The sequence below is a fragment of the Oncorhynchus mykiss genome, chromosome 10, assembly GCF_057628025.1.
Source record: "Oncorhynchus mykiss isolate SJ-2025 chromosome 10, ASM5762802v1, whole genome shotgun sequence".
NCBI classification, from domain to species: Eukaryota; Metazoa; Chordata; class Actinopteri; order Salmoniformes; family Salmonidae; genus Oncorhynchus; species Oncorhynchus mykiss.
Genome location: NC_143031.1, coordinates 34,952,279 through 34,970,459, shown reverse-complemented (window position 1 = coordinate 34,970,459; position 18,181 = coordinate 34,952,279).

The window sequence follows — 18,181 nt, the reverse complement described above, 5'->3', positions numbered from 1 at the left end:
AACGAAGAAGATCTTCAAAGGTAAGGAATTTATTATATGGCTATTTCTGACTTTTGTGTCGCACCTGCCTGGTTGAAAATGTATTTTCTATGTGTTTGTATGCGGGGCACTGTCCTCAGATAATCGCATGGTCTGCTTTCACCGTAAAGCCTTTTTGAAATCTGACACAGAGGCTGGATTAACAAGAAGTTAAGCTGTATTTTGATGTATTACACATATATTTTCGTGAGTGTTGAATATTGATATTCCTGTCGTTTGAATTTGGCGCTCTGCAATTTCATTGGATGTTGTCAAATCGATCCTGCTAAAGGGGTTGGCGCGTGAAGGGATCCATAAGAGCTTTTAACTTAGTCTGAGAAACGCTAAGTGATTGGTTAAGAGATGGCTGAGTTATTGATACGTCAGGAAATCAGACTTTACGTGTTCATTGAAATCCATGTTGGGTTATCAAATACATTACCATGATAAACCATGTTATGCTTGGCATTACTATCTTAGAAAATAAGGAAAGTATTAACAATTCACTTTTTGACGATGTAATGCAAATGCTTAAAATAATCCTACAAAATCTTCTCCAAATGTGGTCTTTGGATTTTAAATATCATTGATGCATTCAAAGATGGCCACACTATACCAGTAGATGCATATTAACTCATATGCTAATATGCAGTAATAAGCAAAAAATACACTACATAACCAAAAGTATGTGGACATCTGGTCGTCGAAAATCTCATTCCAAAATCATGGGCATTAATATGGATTTGGTCCAACCCTTTGCTGCTATAACAGCCTCCAATCTTCTGGGAAGGCTTTCCACTAGATGTTGGAACATTGCTGCAGGGACATTCAGCCATAAGCATTATTGAGGTCTGGCACTGATGTTGGGCGATAAGGCCTGGCCTGCAGTCGGCGGTCCAATTTATCCCAAAGGTATTCCATGGGGTTAAGGTCAGGGCTCTGTGCAAGCAAGTCAAGTTCTTCTTTCAAGATGGCCACCAATGTTCCTGAACCCCAAAAAGCAAATGTAATTAAACTAAATGACTATCGCCCCGTAGCACTCACTTCTGTCATCATGAAGTGCTTTGAGAGGCTAGTCGAGGATCATATCATCTCCTCCTTACCTTCCACCCTAGACCCGCTTCAGTTTGCATACCGCCCCGATAGGTCCACAGACGATACAATCACCATCATACTGCACACTGCCCTATCCCATCTGGACAAGAGGAATACCTATGTAAGAATGCTGTTAATTGACTACAGCTCAGCATTCAACACAATAGTACCCTCCAAGCTCATCATTAAACCCCACACTGTGCAATTGGGTCCTGGACTTCCTGGCGGGCCACTCCCAGGTGGTGAAGGTAGGAAACAACATCACCACTTCGCTGATCCTCAACACTGGGGCCCAACAAGGGTGCGTGCTCAGCCCCCTCCTGTACTCCCTGTTCACCCATGACTGCATGGCGATGCATGCCTCCAACTCAATCATCAAGTTTGCAGACGACACAACAGTATCAGGCTTGATTACCAACAATGACGAGACAGCCAACAGGGAGGAGGTGAGGGCTCTGGGAGTGTGGTGCCAGGAAAATAACCTCTCACTCAACGCCATCAAAACAAAGGAGATTATTGTGGACTTCAGGAAACAGCATAGGGAGCACCGCCCTATCCACATCGACGGGACTGCAGTGGAGAAGGTGAAAAGCTTCAAGTTCCTCGGCGTACACATCACAGACAAACTGAAATGGTCCACCCATAGTCAGTGTGGTGAAGAAGGTGCAACAGCGCCTCAGGAGGCTGAAGAAATTTGGCTTGGCACCCATACCCCTCACAAACTTTTACAGATGCACAATTAAGAGCATCCTGTCGGGCTGTATCACCACCTAGTACGGAAACTGCACCGCCTACAACACTAGGGCTCTCCAGAGGGTGGTGCAATCTGCCCAACACATACCCAGGGGAAAACTATCTGCCCTTCAGTACACCGACAGCTCCCGATATCACAGGGAGGCCAAAAAGATAATCAAGGACAACAACCACCCGAGCCACTGCCTGTTCACCCCGTTATCATCCAGAAGGCGAGGTCAGTACAGGTGCATCAAAGCTGGGATCGAGAGACTGAAAAATATTTTCTATTTCAAGGCCATCAGACTGTTAAACAGCCATCACTAGCACATTAGAGGCTGCTGCCTATATACATAGACTTGAAATCACTGGCTACTAGGCATCCCACTAGCGGGACAACTTCCAGTGAAACTGGAGGGCGTGCAATTCAAATAAACAATCATAACAATGATAGATATTAAACATTTAGGTACATATAAGTGTATTTTATCAGCTGAAAGCTTAAATTCTTCTTAATCTAACTGCACTGTCCGATTTACAGTAGCTATTACAGTGAAAACATGCCATGCAATTGTTTGAGGACATCACCCCACATCAAAATATTTTTCCACCGGCACAGGTTTCATACATTCACAAATAACGATTAGATATCCATGTACTTTTTGAAAATATTCCTCTGATTTGTCATCCAAAGGTTCCCAGCTATAACATGTAGTGTCGTTTTGTTAGATAAAATCCTTCTTTATATCCCAAAAAGTATATTTAGTTGGCGCCAAAGATTTGAGTAATCCACTTGTTCAACATGCAGAGAAAGGAATCAGAAAATCTACCCCTAAACTTTATTTCAACAAGTCAAAATACATTTCTATTAACTCCTCAGATACCCTAAAATGTAATCAAACTATAATATTTCTTACGGAAAGAAGCATGTTCAATAGGAAACCGATTTTAGCAGGTGTGTCCTGTCTTCATGGCGCGCTCAAACACGAATTTCCAAATTTCCCTGTACTAAAAAATGTATCTTTCTTATTCGTTTTTGAAGTTACACGCCTGAAACCTTGAACATAGACTGCTGACACCCTGTGGAAGCCATAGGAATTGCACCCAGTGAGCTAATTTTCAATATGACCTTTTATTTGCCTTTCTAAGAGGATGGTCTCTCAAAACAAAATTATGGTTGGTTTTTCTTTGGATTTTCTCCTACCATATCTATTGTGTTATATTATCCTACATTATTTTAACATTTCTACAAACTTCAAAGTGTTTTCTTTTGAATAGCCTTCCTTTCTCAGAACAAGAATAGACTGACGAGTTTCAGAAGAAAGTTCTTTGTTTCCAGCCATTTTGAGACCACAAATGCTGATGCTCCAGATACTCAACTAGTCTAAAAAAGGCCAGTTTTATTGCTTCTTTAATCAGAACAACAGTTTTCAGCTGTGCTAACATAATTGCAAAAGTGTTTTCTGATAATCAATTAGCCTTTTTAAAATGCTAAACCTGGATTAGCTAACACAACTTGGCATTGGACACAGGAGTGATGGTTGCTGAAAATGGGCCTCTGTACGGCTATGTAGATATTCCATAAAAAATCTGCTGTTTCCAGCTGCAACAGTCATTTACAACATTAACAATGTCTACACTGTATTTCGGATCAATTTGAGGTATTTTTAATAGCCAAAAAATGTGTTTTTCTTTCAAAAACAAGACCTTTCTAAGTGACCCCAAACTTTTGAAAGGTAGTATACTGCATATACTGTATTATATTCTACTGTATCTTAGTCTATGCCGCTCTGACATTGCTCGTCCATATATTTATATTAATTCCATTCCTTTACTTAGATTTGTGTGTATTGGGCATACATTATGAAATTGTTAGATATTTCTTGTTAGATATTACTGCACTGTCAGAGGTAGAAACACAAGCCTTTGCCTACAACCGCAATAACTTCTGCTAAACACGTGTATTTGACAAATAAAATTGGATTTGATTTAGTAGTGGTTTCTTTGCAGCAGGTCGATCATGAAGGCCTAATTCACACAGTCTCCTCTGAACAGTTGATGTTGAGATGTGTCTTTTACTTGAACTCTATGGAGCATTTATTTGGGCTGCAATCTGAGGTTCAGTTAACTCTAATGAACTTATCCTCTGCAGCAGAGGTAACTCTGGGTCTTCCTTTCCTGTGGGTTAGGGTTAGGGTCTCTCCTCATGAGAGACAGTTTTATCATAGCACCTGAGTGTTTTTGCGACTGCACTTGACATATTCAACATTAACTGACCTTCAGTCTTAAAGTAATGATGGACTGTCGTTTCTCTTTGTTTATCTGAGCTGTTCTTGCCATAATATGGACTTGGTCTTTTACCAAATCTTCTGTATATCCCCCCTACCTTGTCACAACACAACTGATTGGCTCAAATGCATTAAGAAGGAAAGAAATTCCACAAATTAACTTTTAACAAGGCACACCTGTTAATTGAAATGCATTCCAGGTGACTACCACACAAAGCTGGTTTAGAGAATGCCAAGAGTGTGCAAAGCTGTCATCAAGGCAAAGGCTGGCTACTTTGAAGGACCTCAAATATAAAATATATTTTGATTTGTTTAAAACGTTTTTGATTACTACATGATTCCATATGTGTTATTTCATAGTTTCGATGTCTTCACTATTATTCTACAATATAGAAAATAATAAAATAAAGAAAATCCCTGGAATGAGTAGGAGTGTGTTCAAACTTTTGACTGGTACTATACATTTGGCAGAGTTTACTCCAGCATTGGTCTTTGCAGCAATTAAATGTTTCTCACTGCTAATTGTCATGTTACTGTATGTTATCCATGTGAATTCAATTGTTAATGAAGGGTGTTGGATGAGACAGTATCCTTTACTATAAGAGAAGTCCCATTGTGTTTAACGATCGCATTCAATAATTGGTCACTCACACTCACACTGACACTGACAACATCTCTGAGGTTAGTAGTCTGTTTTGGGGAAGAGATCAACATCCAATGGATCAATCACTTAACCTTGAGAGACAATATTATAGTGACAGTAGACAGTAAGAAGGAAAGAAAGAGGGAGAGAGAAGGACAGAGAGACAGAAAGAGAGAGAGGAGGAAGATAAAGAGACAGGGACAGACAGAGAGACAGAATGAGTGAGACAGAGAGAGGGAGAGAAAGAGAGAAGAGAAAAAAGAAGAGAGATGAATCCCCTTATACACAGACAGAACACAGTGCTTGCGTTACTTTCCCTGATGTCATCCTATTACATCTGAGTTTATGAAGCCCTCCACAGTGCTAACGATGAGCTGGAGAAATAATTAGCCTCATTAGAAGGATTTTCAAAGTGTTTATATTATCTTAATTTACACTAGCCGGCACCAATAGCTAACAACCCCTGCCGCAGCACACGCATGCACATACATGCAAGCATGCACGCACGCAAACACACACACACACACACACACACACACACACACACACACACACGCAAACACACACACACACACACACACACACACACACACACACACACACACACACACAGACACACACACACACACACATACACACATACACACATACACACACGACACACAGTCCTCCAGACACTCCCCTAAGACCCAGCCTCTAGCTAGCGCAATAACACGGCTGAAAGAGCAAGAAGAGCAGCTTGTTTTAAAAGATAAATGCTACTGTGTAAATATATTTCCAGAAGCCATCCAGGGAATAATCAAGTTTTCATTTAGCTGCTAATCTAATTGGCTGCTGTGACGCCCAACAGCCTCCCTGAAGTAATTTCAAAAGGAAGAGGGAGGAGGGTTTTGCATGCAGAAAAGGAACCTTCTTCAAAATCACTACTGAGCACTTTCAGATTTTTCTATTTGAGGAGATATCAATGTGTGTGTAGGATAATGGTGGTGATTTGGTGGATGAACCACGCTTGCCTGATGATTAACCTTGCCTGAGACTTGAAGACATGCATTAACTCCCCAAGTCCCTGGTTGGAGTCAATTAAAAGATCCATGGATCTACACACTTCAGCAAAGTGTTGCAAACACAGCTATTGCCTACTACTACAGCTATTTGAGAGAATTACATATAATTCAGCGGCACCCACATTGTTATTACAATGCAAAACAATCATAAATAAATTGAAGTTCTTATTGTCTGATTGCATTTACCATCACCATTCCAGATCATACAACCAGTCTGATTCATGGGGAGATAATTGTAATAATGATATTAGTGACAATAATGAAGAGCAGCCATTTGCATACTGTGTCACATGACAGGGCAGCCTGGCACCAGGGCTCTTGGGTGGCGGCTGGCTGCTTAGGAATGCACAAATCAAAGGCTTGGTGTGTGTGTGCCTGAGAGAGAGAGAGAGAAAGCGAGAGGAGAGAGAGTCTGTGTAGGGGGAGTTTTGTTCGCTCTCACTGTGCTCGGCTCAAGCAGGGCACCAGGGAACGTGATGGGGGTGTGAGCATGGAGGGGGGTTGAGGCGCTCCCAACACTTGCCACTCAGTCGTCCGGCGAGGGGGCCAAGGGCTTCATTAGAGGAAGCTAGAGGCTGACCCCGTCTGCCGTGGGGCGCGGGGCATTGCTCTGCCGAGCTGCTTCTCCCCTGGGCTCCTCTGCCCGACCTCCCAGCTCTCAAGATGGGCAAGAAAAATCAACAGCGCTTCTCTTTGAAGCCGTCTCCTCCTCTGTCTCTCTCTTTCTCCGCTCCCTTTCTCCGTGGACCTCATGAATCATTCATCCTAACCCCCTTCCTCCACCCCTCCACCTCTCCATTCACCCTCCTGACACTTTTTTTTCTCCATTTGTTTTAGGAGGGTCTGCCTTCCAGAAAAAAAGAAGGGGAGATGAAACAAATGAACAACAAAGGAGGAAGAAACAGCCCATTAATGTCACTGCTCCTCCGTGTATCCCATTAAAGAAAATGTTTGACAAATTACTTTACAATGCTCTGCTGTTGATTTGGTAGTGGGGAGAATAAATCCACACAGCAACAGCAACCACGTTCCTATCCTCCCTAACCCACTATGCATTCAATCAGCTACAATTAATGAGCAGGAGACAGAGGAGCAGAGGAGGCTCAAATGAGGTAAAACAACACAGAGAGATGAGAAGCTGTGTTTAGAATAAAGGAACAGTGATACCCAGATAAATCAATTAGGCTGGGTTATAATCTGAGGAGAGTAATTCATTTAATGGAATAATTGGTTTGGAGATGAACCAGCTAATTGCAATGATGAAACCAAATGTTTTACATTAAAGATTAATTAATTGATCTAGATAGGCCGCATGAAAGAGGATCTAGGAAAGAGAATCTGGGGACAATTTCAAAAATTGACTTTTATTCTTCATATTTCTCGTATTGAACACTTCTAGGCCCTGTGTGAAGAGAGCTGCTGGTCTGACGTTCCGTGATCACAAAGGAAAATAGAACGCCTTTTCTGCTTACAAGAACTGAGAAAAGTTTGTTTGTGCAGATGCATTTGAAAAAACATGGCTTCCATGGGGCGGCAGGGTAGCCTAGTGGTTAGAGCGTTGGACTAGTAACCGGAAGGTTGCGAGTTCAAACCCCCGAGCTGACAAGGTACAAATCTGTCGTTCTGCCCCTGAACAGGCAGTTAACCCACTGTTCCCAGGCCGTCATTGAAAATAAGAATTTGTTCTTAACTGACTTGCCTGGTTAAATAAAGGTAAAATAAAAAATAAAAATAAAAAAATGGTGAGAAACTTAGATCAAAGTATGGTAAAATAAATAATTATGAAGAGAAATAAAAATACAAAGTTTTGCTCAAAGGGCGTTTCGTCAGAGAATAGGAGGGGAGGAGTGTGTTGACTTTGTCACATGGAAAATGTCCTACGCTACAGAAATGTAAACAAACAAGCTAATAAACAGGGATTCAGCACCATTGCCAGTGGCAGTTCAGCACCACAGGACAGTGGACAGCAGCTTTCTCAGGTGAAGATGCAATGTCACTCCTGGCCACTTGGAAAACTACATTTAATGAGAGAAGAGGCAGGAAGTCAGCAACAAGAAGCCTGAATCACGAAGTCTGTTTACATAGACTGTTCTTTAAAATAAAAAAATAAAAAACAGATTTTAGAATTCCCTCACATCCAGTTGTTTTCACTGAGTGTTGTACGGATGACAAAGAGCCCATTCACTCATTCAGCTTTAGAATGTTCTTGTAACACTGTGATTCTGATTCTGTTGATAGTGTGAGCTGAGGAGGATATTTGTGGTGTGATTTCTGGTACACAGTCTCTGTACTACGAGGGAATGGCACAGGCTTCGGCTGAGACATCTGAGACTACTCAGTAAGAAAAGACCACAGTCTGGCTCACAGCATGACTGAGACAGAGATGGCAGAGGAGTCCAAAAATGTCGAGTTTGAACCCGCTTCCAACTAGTGGCAGTACTTCAGAATCAAAATGGTGATCCACCCCACTATCAGCTAATTATAAACCACATTCTGCTGTCTCCCTCTGTCTCTTCCCCATCTTCCCCCATCTCCCCCGTCTCCCTGGAGGAGCCAACCTAAGATCTTCTGACATGTGAAGGAGCAGCACCATCTGGTTCTATAGGGGCAATGGTTAGAGCAGGTGGCTGGGTGGTTTTGAAGCAGGATCAGAGTGGATCCAGCTCTGGGTTTAGGGGTTTCTGATCAGATCAGGTTTTGGGAGAGCCCGGTCTGGGAACCCTGCGGGGTCATCCTGGCACACGCAGAGTCAGCTCGGGACACAGCTGGACTGGCTCCTGGCAATGCTGTTTACCACACGTCTTGTAAAAAGTGTCCCTGGTCTGGGGACATGCCGCCTGCCTCCGAGAAGAGGTCCTCTAGATTAATGTGTGTTTTCTTTCTCTTGATCAGTGATTATCTGAGATAAATAATTTAAAGTACTAAAAAGTTAATAAAGAATAATATCTAAGAAATCCTTCCATTTGAGACCAGGCTTCTGAGAAGAGGAAAGCGTGATTGACAGATGGATAAAGGTGAAGGAAGGGTGGCAGTTAGAGTGTGTTTTGGGAGATGGACAGAGTGGAGGAAGGGGAGGAGGAGGAGGAGGAGGAGGAGGAGGAGGAGGAGGAGGGGAGAGGTGTGGCTGAAAGGACCAGGGGAACCAGGGTCCTAATTGGTACTTAAACACCCTGAGCTGAGCAGCGCTGAGTAGAACTGTTGCTATCATAAGAAATTGATGAAATAACTGAGAGAGAGAGAGAGAGAGTAGGAAAGTGAGGGAGAGGCCTCTAAATCTTTTAAGAGGATAACTTACTTGGGCAAAACAGCTGTTTATGCATTATTTGTGCAGCGAGCCATTTACCAGCATTTAGGATGAAACCAAGGACTGGGCTGCAGGAGTTGCCCGCAGGGAGAGAACTGGGTCTGGGAGGACCCATAGCCTATCATTTACAGATAAGAAAGGATGAAACATTTATTTGCTGGTAGTCATTTTAAAGACTTCAATACTGGGCTGTCAGTTTGTGGGTGTTGTTTAGTGACAAACAGCCAAAGAGGGACCGAAGAAGATGAGAGAAGGGGTAGAGGAATGGAGTGATGGAGAGGGGAGTAGATGGACGTTATGGACAGGAAGGCATCCCCTCCCTAAACTTCTTTCTCTTCAGAACTTTTGATGTGATGTTGGTTTCACTTTGATCTGTTTAAAGTGGGCTGAACTGAGACATATTGACTCAAGAGAATTATGGTGTTCTCCCCAAATCCACACACACACACACACACACACACACACACACACACACACACACACACACACACACACACACACACACACACACACACACACACACACACACACACACACACACACACAAGACGCGTCATTCAAGTTTGAAGAAATGTCTTGTTTTGTGAGCACATTCTAAATGCCCATAGATAACCTAAGAAGAGCAATGGGAGCAAATAAGTATTGTACAGAAGTAAACTGATACTGCCACGTTTACAAACTCCACTTTGTGAGTGTGTGCATGCATGTCTGAACTTGCAAGTAAGCTTTTCATTGGACGATGTATGTCATGTTCATCCCGTACACAAGACCAGTGGTGTAAAGTAACTAAGTAAAATACGTTTAAGTACTGTAATATTTAAGTAGTTTTGGGGGTATCTGTACTTTACTTTAATAATGAAATTGCTGACAACTTTTACTTCACTACATTACTAAAGAAAATAATGTACTTTTTACTCCATATATTTTCCCTGACACCCAAAAGTACTTGTTACATTTGGAATGCTTAGCAGTACAGCAAAGGGGTCCAATTCACACACTTACCAAGAGAACATCCCTGGTCATCCCTGCTGCCTCTGATCTGGCAGACTCAATGAACACAAATGTTTCATTGTAAATTGTGTGTGAGTGTTGGAGTGTACCCCTGGCTAGCCGCAAATGAAAAAGAGAAGAAGAAAATTGTTCCGTCTGGTTTGCTTAATATAAGGAATTTGAAATTATTTATATTTTTACTTTTATTTTTGATACTTCAGTATTTTTTACCAAATACTTTTAGACTTTTACTCAAGTAGTGTTTTACTGGGTGACATTCACTTTTACTTGAGTAATTATTTGGGGGGAGTGGCAGGTAACCTAGTGGTTAGAGCGCTGGACTAGTAACCAAAAGGTTGCAAGATCAAATCCCCGAGCTGACAAAGTAAAACATCTGTTGTTCTGCCCCTGAACAAGGCAGTTAACCCACTGTTCCTAGGCCATCCTTGAAAATAATAAGATTCTTTTCTTTAACTGTTTTGCCTAGTTAAATAAAGATATACAAATAATTTTCTGTTAAGGTTATCTTTACTTTAAGTATGAGAATTTGGTACTTTTTCCACCACTGCATACGACCAATAAAATAATTTGTGTGCATACATGTTTGTGTGTACATACACAGCTGTGCATGCATGCCTGCTTGTGTGTCTTTATTTCTCAAGTCATAGTACCTTTTCATTGTGTGTTTCTCCTGGCATATGTCACCTCTCTCTCCTCTCCTCTCTCTCCCCCTCTCTCCCTCTCTCCTCTCCTCTCCTCTCTTCCCTATCTCCTCTCCTCCCTGTCGTGCTGCTGTGTGCCCGAGGGCTACAGACAGCTCATTGTCAGCTGCCTGTGATCCTGATAGAGGCTGATGGGGAGAGCTTTGTCTCTGTTTGTTCACCTAAACCACTGGAGCGTCTCTCACAACCACCTGGGAGTGACCAGATATACACAGACACACACAGACCTGATGAGCTCTGCAGGTGTTCACACCTAGACACTGCTAGGAAGAGGAAATACAGTTACTGGACAGATGTTGAATTCTTTGGACAAAAAATGACAAAAAAAGTATGCATTGATATCATATTATTTATGATCAAATACAAGGCGCATACGAGCTGAAAGAGGACTGCTAAATATCCAGTTGAAGTCAGAAGTTTACATACAGTTAGGTTGGAGTCGTTAAAACTCATTTTTCAACCACTCCACAAATTTCTTGATAACAAACTATAGTTTTGGCAAGTCGGTTAGGACATTTACTTTGTGCATGACACAAGTAATTGTTCCAACAATTGTTTACAGACAGATTATTTCGCTTATAATTCACTGTATCACAATGACTGAGCCTTTAAACAGCTTGGAAAATTCCAGAAAATTATGTCATGGCTTTAGAAGCTTCTGATAGGCTAATTGACATAATTTGAGTCAATTGGAGGTGTATCTGTGGATGTATTTCAAGGCCTACCTTTAAACTCAGTGCCTCTTTGCTTGACATCATGCGAAAATCAAAAGAAATCAGCCAAGACCTCAGAAAATAAATTGTAGACCTCCACAAGTCTGGTTCATCCTTGGGAGTAATTTCCAAACGCCTGAAGGTACCACGTTCACCTGTACAAACAATAGTACGCAAGTATAAACACCATGTGTAAGGGCGTTCGTCTGTAGGAGGAGGAGAAGCGGACCAAAGCGCAGCGTGGTGGTTGTTCATATTTTAATAAATCACTACACATGAACAAACTAACGAAAACAAGAAATGTGAGAACGCAAAACAGTCCTATCCTGTGACGACAAACACAGTGACAGGAACAATCACCCACAAACACACAGTGAAACCCAGGCTACCTAAGTATGATTCTCAATCAGAGACAACTAATGACACCTGCCTCTGATTGAGAACCATACTAGGCCGAAAACATAGAAATGCCCCAAAACATAGAAAAACAAACATAGACTGCCCACCCAACTCACGCCCTGACCATACTAAATAAATACAAAACAACAGAAATAGAGGTCAGAACGTGACAGTACCCCCCCCCAAAGGTGCGGACTCCGGCCGCAAAACCTTGACCTATAGGGGAGGGTCTGGGTGGGCGTCTGTCCGCGGTGGCGGCTCTGGCGCGGGACGCGGACCCCACTTCACCATTGTCTTAGTCCGCCTTATTGTCCGCCTCCCTGGCTTACTCACCATGGCCACCCCTCTCAATGACCCCACTGGACAGAGGGGCTGCTCGGGACAGAGGGGCAGCTCGGGACAGAGGTGAAGCAGCTGCTCGGGACAGAGGTGAAGCAGCTGCTCGGGACAGAGGGGCAGCTGCTCGGGACAGAGGGGCGATAGCAGCTCGGGACAGAGGGGCGATAGCAGCTCGGGACAGAGGGGCGATCGCAGCTCGGGACAGAGGGGCGGCAGCTGCTCGGGACAGAGGGGCGGCAGCTGCTCGGGACAGAGGGGCAGCTGCTCGGGACAGAGGGACAGCTGCTCGGGACAGAGGGACAGCTGCTCGGGACAGAGGGACAGCTGCTCGGGACAGAGGGGCGGCAGCAGCTTGGGACAGAGGGGCGACAGCTGCTCTGGACAGAGGGGCAGCTGCTCGGGCGGCCCCTGGCTGACTGACGGCACTGGCGGCCCCTGGCTGACTGGCGGCCCCTGGCTGACTGGCGGCACTGGCGGCCCCTGGCTTACTGGCGGCCCCTGGCTGACTGGCGGCACTGGCGGCCCCTGGCTGACTGGCGGCACTGGCGGCCCCTGGCTGACTGGCGGCACTGGCGGCCCCTGGCTGACTGGCGGCACTGGCGGCCCCTGGCTGACTGGCGGCACTGGCGGCCCCTGGCTGACTGGCGGCACTGGCGGCCCCTGGCTGACTGGCGGCACTGGCGGCCCCTGGCTGACTGGCGGCACTGGCGGCCCCTGGCTGACTGGCGGCACTGGCGGCCCCTGGCTGACGGGCGGCACTGGCGGCCCCTGGCTGACGGGCGGCACTGGCGGCCCCTGGCTGACGGGCGGCACTGGCGGCCCCTGGCTGACGGGCGGCACTGGCGGCCCCTGGCTGACTGGCGGCACTGGCGGCCCCTGGCTGACTGGCGGCACTGGCGGCCCCTGGCTGACGGGCGGCACTGGCGGCCCCTGGCTGACGGGCGGCACTGGCGGCCCCTGGCTGACGGGCGGCACTGGCGGCCCCTGGCTGACGGGCGGTACTGGCGGCTCCTGGCAGACGGGCGGCACTGGCGGCTCCTGGCAGACGGGCGGCACTGTCGGCTCCTGGCAGACGGGCGGCGCTGGGCAGACGGGCAGCACTGGCGGCGCTGGGGAGACGGGCAGCACTGGCGGCGCTGGGCAGACGGGCAGCACTGGCGGCGCTGGGCAGACGGGCGGCACTGGGCAGACGGGCGGCGCTGGGCAGACGGGCGGCACTGGCGGCGCTGGGCAGACGGGCGGCACTGGCGGCGCTGGAGAGGAGGAAGGCTCTGGAACCGCCGGACTGACGGGCGGCACTGGCGGCGCTGGGCAGACGGGCGGCGTTGGCGGCGCTGGGCTGACGAGCGGCACTGGCGGCGCTGGAGAGGAGGAAGGCTCTGGAAGCGCCGGACTGAGTAGCTCTCGTAGCGCCGAACAGGCGGGAGACTCCGGCAGCGCTGGAGAGGAGGAAGGCTCTGGTAGCGCCGGAGAGGCGGGAGACTCCGGCAGCGCTGGAGAGGAGAGAGCCCCTGCAAGGATGGGCCGGAGAGACAGCCTGGTACGGGGAGCTGCCACCGGAGGGCTGGTGCGTGGAGGTGGTGACGGATAGACCGGGCCGTGCAGGCGCACTGGAGTTCTTGAGCACCGAGCCTGCCCAACCTTACCCGGTTGAATGGTCCCGGTCGCCCTGCCAGTGCGGCGAGGTGGAATAGCCCGCACTGGGCTATGCAGGCGAACCGGGGACACCGTGCGCAAGGCTGGTGCCATGTAAGCCGGCCCAAGGAGACGCACTGGAGACCAGATGCGTAGAGCCGGCTTCATGGCACTTGGCTCGATGCCCACTCTAGCCCGGCCGATACGCGGAGCTGGAATGTACCGCACCGGGCTGTGCACCCGCACTGGGGACACCGTGCGCTCCACAGCATAACACGGTGCCTGCCCGGTCTCTCTAGCCCCCCGGTAACCACAGGAAGTTGGCTCAGGTCTCCTACCTGGCGTAGCCATACTCCCTGTTAGCCCCCCCCCAAGAAATTTTTGGGGCTGACTCCCGGGCTTCCTTGCCAACCGTGTTCCCTCATATCGCCGGCTCCTCTCTCCGGCTGCCTCTGCTCTGCTCTCCTCGCTGCCTCCACCTGTTCCCATGGAAGGCGATCCTTTCCCGCCAGGATCTCCTCCCATGTGTAGCAACCCTTGCCGTCCAACACATCATCCCAAGTCCATTCCTCCTTGTGCCGCTGTTGCCCGTTACCACGCCGCTTGGTCCTGTTGCGGTGGGTGATTCTGTAAGGGCGTTCGTCTGTAGGAGGAGGAGAAGCGGACCAAAGCGCAGCGTGGTGGTTGTTCATATTTTAATAAATCACTACACATGAACAAACTAACGAAAACAAGAAATGTGAGAACGCAAAACAGTCCTATCCTGTGACGACAAACACAGTGACAGGAACAATCACCCACAAACACACAGTGAAACCCAGGCTACCTAAGTATGATTCTCAATCAGAGACAACTAATGACACCTGCCTCTGATTGAGAACCATACTAGGCCGAAAACATAGAAATGCCCCAAAACATAGAAAAACAAACATAGACTGCCCACCCAACTCACGCCCTGACCATACTAAATAAATACAAAACAACAGAAATAGAGGTCAGAACGTGACACCATGGGACCACACAGCCGTCATACTGCTCAGGAAGGAGATGCGTTCTGTCTCCTAGAGATGAACGTACTTTGGTGTGAAAAGTGCAAATCAATCCCAGAACAACAACAAAGGACCTTGTGAAGATGCTGGAGGAAACAGGTACAAAAGTATCTATATCCACAGTCAAACGAGTCATACATCATCATAACCTGAAAGGCCCCTCAGCAAGGAAGAAGCCATTGCTCCAAAACTACCATAAAAAGCCACGGTTTGTAACTGCACACGAGGACAAAGATCGTACTTCTGGAGAAAAGTCCTCTTTTCTGATGAAAGAAAATAGAACTGTTTGGCCATAATGACCATCGTTATGTTTGGAGAAAAAGGGGGAGGCTTGCAAGCCAAAGAACACCATCCCAACCATGAAGCACGGGGTGGCAACATCATGTTGTGGGGGTGCTTTGCTGCAGGAGGGATTGGTGTACTTCACAAAATAGATGGCATCATGAGGTGGGGAAATTATGTGGATATATTGAACCAACATCTCAAGATATCAGTCAGGAAGTTAAAACTTGGTCGCAAATGGGTCTTCCAAATGGACAATGACCCCAAGCATACTTCCAAAGTTGTGGCAAAATGGCTTAAGGACAACAAATTCAAGGTATTGGAGTGGCCATCACAATGCCCTGACCTCAATCCCATAGAAAATGTGTGGGCAGAACTGAAAAAGCGTGTGCAAGCAAGGATGCCTACAATCCTGACTCAGTTAAACCAGCTCTGTCAGGAGGAATGGGCCAAAATTCACCCAACTTATTGTGGGAAGTTTGTGGAAGGCTACCCAAAACATTTGACCCAAGTTAAACAATTTTAAGGCAATTCTACAAAATACTAATTGAGTGTATGTAAACTTCTGACCCACTGGGAATGTGATGAAAGAAATTAAAGCTGAAATAAATCATTCTCTCTACTATTATTCTGACATTTCACATTCTTAAAATAAAGTGGTGATCCTAACTGACCTAAGACAGGGAATCTTTACTAGGATTAAATGTCAGGAATTGTGAAAAACTGAGTTTAAATGTACTTGGCTAAGGTGTATGTAAACTTCCGACTTCAACTGTATACTGTAGATACTAGAAGTTTCGTAGCAGTTTCACTGATACGTGTTGCTCTGACAATTAAAGGAAGGAATGTTAATCATAGATGAATATAATACAACTAAACAGATCTTAACACTGGTTCTCCCGTAATTTAATAAACCAGACAGATGTAGTTGTCAATGGAACAAAATGGGATAGACCGATAGATGCTGATCAGATTGAGAAGTGAACTGAAACGTCCCGAGCTCTTTGAGGACAGATTAAGAGGGAATTGTTGGGTGGATTTCACATTTCACATTTCAAACTCTCCTCACAATTTCCTATTCCTCCTTTCTTTCTCTCCGTGGAAAGACTCCACATAATGAGAGTCCTAATGGCCCCTTTGTCTGGAATATCATCATTCCTCTCAGAACGCTCGGACCGTCAGAAAAACCTGGGGTGAGCTGTGATTAGCCATCAATTTATTCTGTGGCTGCGATTGAGAGGAAGGGGCTGAAATGGTAATGTGTTTAAATGTCAGTGGAAAGGTAGGGATCTCATCAACCTTTGGTCACCCAGCAGCTTTGAATATTCTTATTGGCGTCATGTATTAGTAATGAGATTTGAAAAGTAAGTAAAAAATTTAACCTTCGCTGTACCTGAAAAACCATGAATATTAACAAGGCCTATTATGTGTACATGATCTGAAAGAATTTAACCTTGTGCTGCCTGTCTTCCTGCGGGGCCCATCATCTCTATTTCTCTCTCACCCTCTCCAGGTTGGGGATAAGGAGAGGAGATGGTGTTTGCCGAGTCTCAGGGCTGGCCGTGTGGCTGGCTGGATTAAGGCTTCATCAAGGAGCAGGGCCCCTGAGAAGGACAGGGATTGACACATCTATCCACACAGACAACAAAGACAGGTACAGTCAGGGGATGTTGGCGCTCTAACACACTGAGCTAGCAATACTTACCGTATACACACATCAAATCTGAATACCTGCTGTGATTTGATACCACGCAGCTCTGTTACGCCCATACACTGAATATAGGAATCATCATATAGAAGACTTTGGAGATATTAAACCAGGTTTGTGTGTGTGTGTGTGTGTGTGTGTGTGTGTGTGTGTGTGTGTGTGTGTGTGTGTGTGTGTGTGTGTGTGTGTGTGTGTGTGTGTGTGTGTGTGTGTGTGTGTGTGAGAGAGAGTATGTGAGTGCATGTGGCATAAAAGAGGACTGAGGGCCTTCAGAGCCCCATGCTCCCAGGGGACCCTCTCTTCCTCTTATCCCAGATAATGTCCACCAGCTTGGGCCTACCTTCATGAAAGCCTGGCCTTCCTCTCTCTGCTGTGATCCTTTGCTAAGCCTGTAAAGGCCTGGGCCTTATTATCTGTCTGTTTATTGATTTGGAGAGGGATTCACTGCTGATCCTCTCTCATTAGCTGGGGGATAAAGTCATAATCCTCCAACCAGGGGTCATTCCTGTTCCACACTCTGCTCCTTTAGGGGGTTCTCCTTTCATGGTGATACCTCACATCCTGCTGTGACTCGTCCACTTAGACACTTACTCTGATGGGTTCCGCAGAAGAGGCAAATGTCACCAGTCCAGATACACTGGATTAATATGATTTTTCTCTTTGTTAAAATTGTTCTTTCCATTTTTCTATCTCTCTTTCTTTCTGTTTTGCTCTTTCTCTCTCTCCCTCCCTCATCCATCCCTCCATCCAATCTTTTTATCTCTCTCCCTGTCAATCAATCCATTTACCCTCTGCCTTTTCCCTCATTATCTCAGCCTTACTCTGGAGGTCTCTGTAAACCCCAGGTTCATGAACCTCTCCTCCTCTCCCTCCCTCCTCCCCTCCTCTCTTCCTCCCGGCGAGCTCGGAGCAAGGGGTATTGATCGTTGAGGGGCCGCACTCACAATGCGGCTGGGCAGGCTGGGCTAGGCCTGCATCTTTCAGGGGGCCAATCGATACGCTCCTTTTCTCCTCTTCAAAGTTCTTTATTCACAGAAACAAACAGGAGAGGTTGAGACGTGAGGTGGGAGAGAAAGAGAAGGGAGAGAGAGGGACAGGGGAGGAGGAGGAAGGAGAGGGATGTGAGTATATTACAGTAATTTACCCTCCTCCTCCTTTCCTCCTCCCTGTTTTTTAAGCCAGGGGATTCTTTCACCTCTA